Below are 11,332 nucleotides of genomic sequence, written 5' to 3'. Positions count from 1 at the left end.
AATGGAAAGATTTTGGACTCCATATATTACAGTACACCCCTACCCCTGCAAATCTAAAGAAATGTGAGTTTAAAATCCCGAGAATGTGCAAGGTAAAATTCCAAAAGATTTTCTTATTAGAAGAGGTAACAATGCAAAAATTATAGATTTTCATTTGTTGCTGTATAAGCTTACTTATTTTGGCTATATATACATACATATTCTTCTTTTATTTGAGGCATAATTTATATGCCAGTTAAGAGACAACATGATCCAAGGAAAATAGTATACAAACTAAAGAATTTAATGGGGAAGAGAATTAACTTTGCTTTTTCTGACAGGTATGTGTTTTACTTTCTAAAACCAATCCTATTTTCCTGAATGCCAATAATTTTTAAAATAAAATTAATTTTTAGATAAATTATTTAATTGAGTCACCATGTGATACACAGTTACAAGTTGTTTTTGATTGATTTTCAGTCATACAGCATACAAAACCCTTTACCAGAACACATTTCCAGTAACCAATGTCCCTAGTTTTCTCTCCTGCCTCCCCCTCTCCCCTGCCTACCTCTGTGTTTAAAATAATTTTTTTTTGTTTTTGGGCCACACCTGGCAGTGCTCAGGGACTCATGGCTGTCTGCTCAGAAATAGCTCCTGGCAAGCACGAGGGACCATATGGGACACTGGGATTCGAATCAACCACCTTTGGTCCTGCATCGGCTGCTTGCAAGGCAAACGCTGCTGTGCTATCTCTCCGGGCCCCTTAAAATAATTTTTAATTAAATTACAGAGAGATACACAGATATAAAGTCATTCACGGTTGTTTCAGTCATACTATGTTCCAACATCCATTCCTTCAAAAGCACACATTTCCCACCACCAATGTTCCCAGTTTCCCTCAGGCACCTCCTACTCAGTATGCCTTTGTGGTGAACAATTTTCTTCTCTCTGTCTCTCTCTTTCACTTTCCTTTGTTCTTTGGTTTTCAACAAAGTGCACCATGCATATCAAATTATATACTTTCAGCACCCAGTTCTCATCTGGAGTTGTCATTTCCAACTCTCTGAATGCCCATATTATATCCCACATTGGCACTGTAACCTGGACCATATCTGAATGGAGAAAATATAGAGGAGAGACCTCTTAGTTGGAAGTCTCATAAGGTCTTTTAGGATTGCATGGTTCAAAAGATCTTCTGGACCAATTAGATAAACTCATTAGTGCTTCTGTCTTTTGCACGGGGCATAGCAGAGAGGAAAAGAGACAGCACTTAGGAAAATAGGGCACATAAATAGAAATTCAGCAAGAGTAAAGGGCACAAGAATGTATAGGCAGAAATAAACTCAACATTGAAGGGTTGGCTGGAAAGGGGACCAGGAGAGATCCTACAGAGAATTGACAGGAAGCTTTTGAGACTGTAGCTTGGTAATAACCACCTGGCACACTTATGTGGCTAAATCATTTCCATAATGACTTCCCAGTCCTTTTCACCACCTGTAGAAGGGTCAGTAATTAGAGAAGGCTCTAATTCTAAATCAGCAGTTGATCCAAGCATCAGCGATGAGGAATATTTTTCTCAGTAGATACTTACTCAATGTCAACTCTATTGAGTCTTTATTGACATCTACATATTTACATTTTAAGTAAGTAGGCAACATCTACTTATTATACCTCAATGGCTAAAATTGTTTGTTTGTTTTGGAACTATAATGAGTAGTGCTTAAGGATTATTTTCCTGAACTCAGGGGTCACTTCTTGCATGCTTCAGAGGACCATATGAGGTGTTGGCAATCATTCCTAGGCTTGCTACGTCTATGATCCTACATCTAGTGCCTTACCTACTTGATTATCTCTTTGGTCCTTTCAATAGTTACATTTTGAATTTCTGAGGTCCAGACTAGAGCTGACCCAGGACCAAATGAACTATTGGATTAAACTCACCTTTGCAAATACAGTTTGCATGAATACTAGCTAAATCAAAAAAAAAAAATTAGAAAATTTAAAGCAGAAGAGTAAAGAGCCAAAGGCCTAAGAAAAGTTAGAGATCAGCATTTTTATGTATTTAAAAGAATAAACACTTCCAGAAAGAGTGGCACTTGCAACACTGGCAGGAAATAATGCAAAAATTGAGCAAGATCCCCTGTGTTTTTTATGATGATACTTTACCTTCCTTGGTGAATAAATTGATAAACTGTTAAGAGCTGTTCTGAAGATAATAAACACACCAGAACTTACAGTAGATGTGGAATACTGCAGCCGTGACTGTTTCTGTTTGAAGTTAATCCAAACAATCTTGTATTTACTTGCAAGAGAATATTGGAGAGTCTGGTCATGACTCAAAAGATAGGGAGTAGGGTGAGGGGTGGCCAGGAAAAGGAGGGAAACCAACGTGGGCATCTTGGACATGAGTGATGAGTGGGTTTTCTTTGCCCTTGGAAGGCTGGAGAATTTGGGGGAGCTGTCTCTTCCCATCTGCTTCCATTTGCTTTTTGCTTCTCTCTTCTTTCTCTCTCCACCCCCACAAGCACATGTACACAGTGGAAAGAAGAGGCTATTTCTGGCTTACTAGCAAAGACAGAAATCACACTCTGACATCAACATCTAAGATATGTTACTGTTAAAGATTGGGAACCACATTTTTTTTAACAGGCTGAATTGGGGACCCTTCAGAAATAAAGAAATCTGTAGGTGACATTTGTGTTTTGCCCTTGTCAGGATTATATAGTTAAATACCTTTCCCCACAATTTTCTTGAACTCTTCATGTATATTTCTTTCATTTACTGGAGGAATGGCCTTACCCAACTAATGCATGAGCGTCTGGTCATGTTCTATTCCTTTTTGATTCATATATTGGGGAGGAAATGAATCATACATGATTAAGGGGTTGAAACCACCTACTCATGCAAATGATTGTGTGGATGGGGCAGGCAGTATGCAGCAGAATGCTCTAGAGTGGGCAGTGTTCCTTTCTATGTTTGAGCTAGATAGAGTGTAGCTCTCAGCATTTTGATCCTTGAACCATAGGGCTTCTACCTAACTCTGCAGATAATGGTATGGTTGATTAGCTGTATAGAGGTCTGTAGGTGTATACACCAGAATTTTGGTTCATCACAAAATGGCAAAGCATTATATTTAAGTGCTATTTATTACATTTTAGAAGAACATGAATGCAAATCACAGTTTTAGGCACAAATGATGAGATAAACATGGTGATTTGCTCTTCTTAGTTTAGATAGACACATTTTTCTCATTTTGGTCCTCTTCTATGAGTGGTACTTATCATCATCTCTACTATAATAATCTCAGAGAGATTAAATACATTACCTCAACCTCAGATTTACATAGGTCTAAAATTTCTCCTGTTTTATAATCTCCCTGATCTGATTTTGCAATTGCACTGTGAGACCTACCATCATTGAAAAACATTCTTGTAAATTGTAAGGCACTAAGATAGAATATTTTATTCATAATGTGTGACAAAGCCAGAAATTTTAAATGCTGCAATATCTGTACTACTCAATTTAGCACATAATTTTATATTCTCACAAATTGTTCTGTTTTCTTTATGAAGATCAGACCTTGAGGGCAGGTTTTTTTTTTTTTAGACTTCTCTAGGTCTAACAGAAGGTAAGAAATGAAATTACAGCAAATACAAGAAAGTTAGGAAGCCATTAGCAGCTGTGTGTCCAACACTAGGTGAGATATATTTTTCACATTATTCCTATGTAATAGATTATTTTTTTGTAAGAATTAAACCCAAGAGCCGGCACACACTTTATTGTCAGACTTTATTTAACCCTCAAATAGGGATCCTTCCTGGAAATGCTTGGCAAACCATATGTGCTGTGGGGATCAAATCTGTGATGGTCACATGAAAAGCAAACATATTACATGTTGTACTGCTTCTCTGGTTCAGTCATATAGAATTTGGGTAGGATTGACCTCATCACATTTTTAAAAGGGGTGTTAGTCAATTCAGGGATTCACTGAATGTCATTTCCTGATTCAGGAATGTCACATAATCCAAGCAAAATAACCAAAACATAATTCCCTTTTGTTAATAATGATTCAAGTATACGAAGTGTCTAATCCATTTTTGTAGCCTCAAAAACCTTTTGATAACTAATAAAGGATCTTTATACCAACCTATCCACCACAAAAAAAATGACATTTATGAAATACTAAGGTAGTCCAGTCTCAGGAGCATTATATAAGCTTTAAGAAATCTAGTTAGGATCTAGGATCAATAAAATCTATCACTGAATAAGTTTTCTTTTCCTTACAAAAAATTCTACCACATGCTCCAAGAATAGAAAAAAATAATCATATATCTTAAGTAGTAAAAACAAATATCATAGTAATATCAATACTACTAGTCTTTATCATGGACATTTATTGCTGTGTCTTATTGAGGCCCAGTGATGAGGGGACTAATTTTAATTTAGAAACAATTTAGAGAGCTGATTCCTAGCATTTCATGTGTAAGAACTATATTCTCGCACTGAGCATCAGCAGGTTGAGGGAAGGAAGGATGGAAAAAAGGAGGGAAGAAAGGAAGAAGGGAAGAAAGGAGGAAGGAAGAGAGGATAGAAATAAAAGAAGAGGGGACTGGAGAGGTAGCACTAGAGAAAAGGCATCTGCCTTGCAAGCACTAGCCTAGAATAGACCATGGTTTATCCCCCAGCGTCCCATATGGTCCCCCCAAGCCAGGAGCAATTTCTGAGCTCATAGTCAGGAATAACCCCTGATCGTCAAGTGTGTGTGGCCCAAAAAACAAAACAAATAAACAAAAAGAAATGGAAGAGGAGAATAAAGGGAAGAAGAAAGGAAGGAAAAAGGAAGGAAGAAAGGGAGGAAGGAAAGAAAGGAAGAAAAGAGTAAATGAACAAATGAAGGAAGGAAGAAGGAAGGAAATGAGGGAAGAAAGGAAAAAAGTAAGGAAGTATGAAAAGGAGGGAAGAAAGAAAAGATGTTAAGTCAGAAAATAAGGGAGGAAAGGAATGACAGAGAAATAAAGGAAGAAAGGACAGAAACAAGGAAGACAGGAAAGAAGGAAAGTTAGGGACCTTTAGGAAAGACTAGAAAAGCTATAGTTAACTTATCTTTATTGATTTAAGTACTGTGAATTCTGCAAATGATGTTTATATGTATACATAATTCTAATACCAGGCCCATCATCAAAGGACCCATTTCCCTCATCAAAGGTCCTGAAGCCACTTACCATTTAATACCCTTCACCCATATGGAAAGTGGAAGGCTTTATTTCCTTATCCATCTTGCTGTGGGAGTTAGTATATTGACATTTAGTGAAATTCTTAATACGAAAGGATTTATTACCATATCTACACATGGGGAGTCTGTGCTTATTTTTCCTTTTTATATGTGGCCTTTCACTTTTTTTTTCAAACTGAATTAGACTCAAAATATGTCCTCAATTGCTGTTAGTTTGAGAACAAATTTTTTTTTTATAAAATATTCTTTCCATTTTTAGTATAATATACCAGGTAAAGTATTACTGGTTGGAAGTTCTTTCTATTTAGTACTGTGTATATTTTATTCTGTTATTTTCTTGCTTACAGACATTTGCTAGAGAATTCTGCTGTAAATATTATGCTTTTTGTTCTTGTATGCGAGGTCTTAATTCTGTTCAGTTGTAAAGGGTCTTGCTATGTTTTTGCATCTTGACATTTTGATTAAAAATTATCTTGGCATCGGATCCTGAACAAAGTCTAGAGTTGATCCCATGAGAGTATGCTCCAAGGACGGAGAAACCCCATATCACTTAGGCCAAGTGAATTCCTTTTCGAATGACCCCAATATTTACTGTGCCAGGGCAGGAGGGAAAAAAACAAATACAAAAAAAGCACAAAACCTTGGTTATTTTTTATATAAATATATATATTACCTTTATTTATTATTGTTATTATTATTTTTGATTTACCTATCTATTTTGGTCGATTTCTCTGTTTGGGTGCGATTATTGAAAGTGTTGTCCCCAATTATACTTACTTTTTTTTCTCTCTTCCTTTCTTCTCTTTCGTTATGTGCTTTGCTATGTTTCTCAATTCAAGACCATGGCGTGATTTTTGTTTGTCTGTTTTTGTTTTTGTTTTTGTTGGTTTGTTTGTTTTGTCTGTTCTTTGAGGTGCTTATCGATATAGCTGGAGCCCTCACTGGATATTTGATACTTCTTTTGGTACTAGTGGAGTGTTTCACCTTCTTTTTCTCCATCTCCCAAATTGATGATAAGAGCCTTTAGAAGGACTCCGCCCATTTTCGGGGTATTAGACTCTTACCCCAGTTTATCACTTTTCTCTTTTTCAAACAAAACCACGCAACTTGAACTAGCTAGTCCTGCCTCCAGTTAGAGGGGGAAATAAGGGAGGCATCAAGACCAAACAGGTGCAAGACTACTAAGTAGTGGGTTGGATACAGAGGGGACCACATATTCTAGCCGCCCTGGGGTGAGGGAAAAGGAAATGGGAGGTAGGACAGAAACGGAGGTGTAGGGAGGACAATTTGGTGATGGGAATCCCCCCTGATTTTATGTAAATATGTACCTAAAATATTATTGTCAACAATATGTAAGCCACTATGATCAAAATAAAAATTAAAAAAAATTATCTTGGCATAGTGTTGTTTGGGTTTACTCTGAATGGTATACTCTAGGCTCCTTGGATCAGTGCTCCTATCTCATAATTTTAGATTGAATAAATTCTTCCCTTTTATTTCTTCAACTAGTATTTTTTCTCCTCTCTCTTACTTCTTCTAGAATTCCCATAATTCTGAAGTTAATCCTCTTGGATTTGTTATTATTATTATTATTTACAATTTTTTACTATTTTTGCTTATTTTCTTTTCAATTTCCCCTTCATTCTATCTGAATTTATTTGTTGTACATATGTTGTATATCAGTAAACTTTTTAGCTTCATCTGTACTACTACTGAGATTTGTTACTGTGTTATTAATATTCATTACTTCTATAGGGAAGAGTTATTTTTTCATTTTTTTCATCAAGCTACATGTAGAGTTCGTTGCCCATTTCAAGTTTCTTAAATGTTATTTTCAGGTCAGTGAGTATTTTTATGATTGTTGTCTTCAAGACTTTGAGCACATTGCAAAGTCCGATCCCATTGGGTTTCATTGCTTTCTGTTGTCACTTCTGTGTTCTTTAGTGTACCTACTGTCTTATATGTTACATTCACCATTAACAGAGTTAGACTGAGTCAGTATTGTGTGTGTTCAGATGCTACTTTGGGATTGGTATCAGATATGGTCAGCTCTTTGGAAGATTCCAGGACCTATGCTACCACAGAAGGTATGCTTAGGCTCCATTTTTTTATTGAAAATTTTTTGTGTATGTATTACTAATTTAAAGTCTGAGGAATTCTGACAAGATTTTGAGTGGCTGGAGTATAGATGTCACAGAGCCCTCTGCAGCTTCATAAAACTGTCCAGGCCAAGCTACATGGCAATGCTTTAAGTGGAAAACTATACGTTTTAAAATTCTAGCAAAAACACTCTAGAGTGATACAGTTAAAGTATATAAGGTAAGAGAAAATCAAGTTTATTCTCCCCCCAAAAGCAGATCATTAAGCTCATTCTAGGACATTTACTCTGAGTAGAAACCACAAAATGACAGTTTTAGATTGCAGTACTAATAAGAATAGCTTTGAATGAGGGACTTAAACAATAGTTGGTTCTAAAGGTTCTGGAGATGAAGATATTTTTGGTCGTGATACCATCCTAGTAAGGTTCTGGTAAATGCCCTCTTTCTGATTTTTTTTTTAATGGTAGAAATGGTAGCCTAGAATTAATTAAATATTTTAATGAGGATTCAATTCCCATAGAAGGACTCCACCTCCATGACTATCCAAACCTAATTGGTTCTCTGATGACCTAAATCTAAACACTATCACACTGGAGATTAAGGCTTTAATGAATTAAGAGGGAAGAATAGACACAATTAGTACACAGTAATCTATGCCACTCTTTAGCTCCCCCAACTATTCCCCAAAATGCAAAGTACTTGTATTTACAATTACACAAGAAAAATAAGTATATTGAGAATAAGACTACGTCATTGTCTAGCTTTACAACATAATTTTAAATGGTATGAGCATTTTAATATTCTATACATATATGGTCGCATAGAATCAAGAAATTTGTCGCTACAGCTGTCAAACACACTAGTTGACACAGAAAATCAATACATACTTTTTGATTGGAAATATTTTGTGAAGTTATGAATATCAGTGACAATTTTAAGCATGCATAAATAATTGAACTTTTAAAAAAATGGGGTATTTAGAAGGTCTTGTCTAGCCCATTAACTGCTGAGTTATTTTCCATTATATTTTAGTTTTAGAAACTTTGAAATCTTTAAATTATAAAATACATGGGTATCACCTGGTCTCAAGACATGTCTCAAGAATTCTATATGATGTAAAAAGTGATGCTTTCATAGGAAGCAAGGAAGTTAAAAAAAATGGTGTTATCAGAATGAATAATATAAATCATATCTAAAAATGAAGAAACATAATTAACTTTATTAGTTTTTAAAGCTAGAATATTATCAGTAATACAAGGAGAAAAATATAGCTACTGCTGAAAATTCCAAATACTTGCTCCCTTCGTATTGCATATTCTTTTGAGTATAGAATTGCAGTCATGGAAGAAGAGGCTGTTTCAAACCTTTTCTCTTAAGGCAAACTTTAGTAAAGTTTCAGTATAAATTTTTTCTTAATAGCAGAGAAGAATAAATTAACTAATAATTTTGGAGGGTCTTTATAGTATCAGTTTCTCTAGATATTTTTCTAGATATTTTCTAGATAGTGGAGAGATAAAAGAGGGGTTAAGGTGTTTCCCTTGGAAGCGATTCACCTTTGTTTGATCTCAGAACTATGTCAGAAGTGATCTCTGAGCACAGAGGCAGGAGTAATCCCCAATCATAAAAAGGCATGACTCAAACCATAAAGAAAATTTTAAATTACAAAAATTGCAGATGACCATACTACACATACTAGGAAAACCAGTCTCCAGATTTGCAAATACAGGACAGATTTCAGATTTACAAATACAGAATCCATTAGCGTACATGTTTGCCAGTCTCTTAATTGTCAGAAGTGATCTCTGTACAAATATATGTAGATCATTTTCCAAATATCCACTTCGAGAGTTGAAAGCTATTTTCAATTTGCATGTTAAAAATATCCTAGAGAAACTAGTTCTTCATATTGTCCTTTAAATTTATCTGCTAGACTAGGACTTTATTTGTTCTCTTTCCTGCTATTGTATATACTCTTTACCATAATTCTTAATTAGTATTATATTTTGTAGGAGGATGTAAAATGTAAAACAAAACATTTTGAGATCTTAGTTCCAAAGAGACCCAAATCTTATTACTGCGTTGAATTACTCTCTACTGTGGTATCTGGTAATGTTAATTTCCTATTTTATCTTCTGTAAAATGAAATTAATAACCTCTTATAGATTTCAGTAATAATTAAATGTATATGAAAGTCACCTTGTACTATTTCAGTTCTTTCCTGCCTGCTACTTTTCTATGACTAGCTTTAGTGAAGAGGGTAAAAATCAAGGAATCATTAGGACACAAAATTTGATAATAGAGAATGTTCCAGAAGATGCACTTACTTTATCCTGGCTCAAAATCCTGTGGATGGTCATTTTATATTGTACTGTTCTTTCATGTCTTAAAGAGTTTATTAACTTCACTTTCTTCTAGTGACTCTATTCTGACTTCAGCAAAATTATTGACAAAATTTAAACCTAAAAACTTTGGGGCTTGAGAAAGTACAAAGAGGTAGTACACTAAGTCAGGCACTTGCCTTGTATGCAGATGACATGGGTTCAACCCCCAGCAGGCTATATGGTCCCCAGACCACTAGAAGTGATCCCAGAGCACAAAGCTATGAGTAAGACATGATTACTCCAGGTATGCCCCCTGCACACACAAAACAAAAATACTCTGTATGTAAACTTGCTTTTTTTTTTTTGTACCCCAATTCACAAAACAGACCAGGCAAAGGGCCTGGGTTGAGGTGTATATGAGGTGCAGTTACTATACCTCTTCTTTCTATACAGTCAGTGTAAAGAACACAGCCTGTGGTAAAAATTGGGAGGCCCCGTATGTAAACTTGATGTACAGTAGACCAGGGACAGGGGAGAAACATGGTAATGGGATACTTTTTTGTTTGGTTTGGTTTTGGGGCCACACCCATTGTCCCTTTCAAGGCAGATGCTTTACCTCTAGCTCCACCACTCCGGCCCAGTAATAGGATACTTGCATTAGCTCCAATGGGAATTTTGCTGCACATACTAGACTGAGCATTACTATAGCTTGAGCCACATGCTTCCGACAAACAACAGTAAAACACTCTTGGAAACAGGAGGAAATGTACTCCCAGAAGGTCATTTAAGCTCTGAGTATCTCATTATTTTTCTTAAACTGTTGTCTCTAAACTGCCTGGGTCAGTAAATAGCTGATGTACTTGCTGTGAGAGCAGTTACCTGCATCTGACACAGGTCAGAATATAATTTATGGGGCCCTAAAAGACATATTTAATAAGTTTTTTAAATGAGTCTTCCACACAACTAGTCTGAAAATTATTTCCCTTTGAACTTTAGACTAGAGATATCATGAAAATATGAGATTAAAGCATAAACCTCAATGGACTTTCTTTGAGAATTAACGGTGGAACTATTCCAGTGACTCCCAATTTCTTGTAAATTGAACCTTATGCTGGCTTCTTTATTGAACTAACTTTAGCATACATTTAATTTTGATCTCGTCTCCTCTGTGCTTACCCTTTGCTAACACCACTATAGATTTCCAAGTATGCTAAGGCTTTGACATCAATAAAAGCTTGCTTCAGAACCACTTCAGAATAAAAGCAAATATAAAAAATAAATATTGCTTCCTCATAGATGGAAAACTTGACTTAATTAGTATAGACTCTATTTAGGATAGCAGGAAAATAGTAGGTATTCTTTGAATGGAGTATATATTGCATTTGAGTGAATCCAGTCAAGAAGGATAAAATACCACTTGTTTTTATAAGTCAGATGGGAAACAACTTGGCAAAGCATGCAATTTAATGCCCTATTTTTTTGACAGCCTATTTGGAAAAATGTCATACTGCAATACCAGGGAAATTGCCAATCTTCTACAAAGGAAAGCACTTTCTTTGGTAACAAAAGAGGTTTAATGTTCACTAGGATATGAAAGGTTGAATGCACTTAGATCTCCTGTAGAAATACCTTAGCCCTGCATGATCATTTCTCTGTCCACCTGAACCAAATGCATTTTTGTCCAAGTTCCATTACTT

General features: G+C 35.6%; 1 non-coding gene across 1 annotated transcript; it reads right to left on the bottom strand.

Annotated features, from left to right (window-relative positions):
• Positions 1-9,996: 9,996 nt before the first annotated feature.
• Positions 9,997-10,129, bottom strand: LOC126012581 (small nucleolar RNA SNORA51). Its single transcript, XR_007497035.1, has one exon. It is a non-coding gene; the product is annotated as a small nucleolar RNA SNORA51 (small nucleolar RNA).
• Between the last annotated feature and the right edge of the window lie 1,203 nt (positions 10,130-11,332).

This window comes from Suncus etruscus, chromosome 6 (assembly GCF_024139225.1).
Source record: "Suncus etruscus isolate mSunEtr1 chromosome 6, mSunEtr1.pri.cur, whole genome shotgun sequence".
Classification (NCBI taxonomy): domain Eukaryota; kingdom Metazoa; phylum Chordata; class Mammalia; order Eulipotyphla; family Soricidae; genus Suncus; species Suncus etruscus.
Note: the sequence above shows the minus strand (reverse complement) of the source record. Positions and strands in the feature narration are given on the sequence as shown.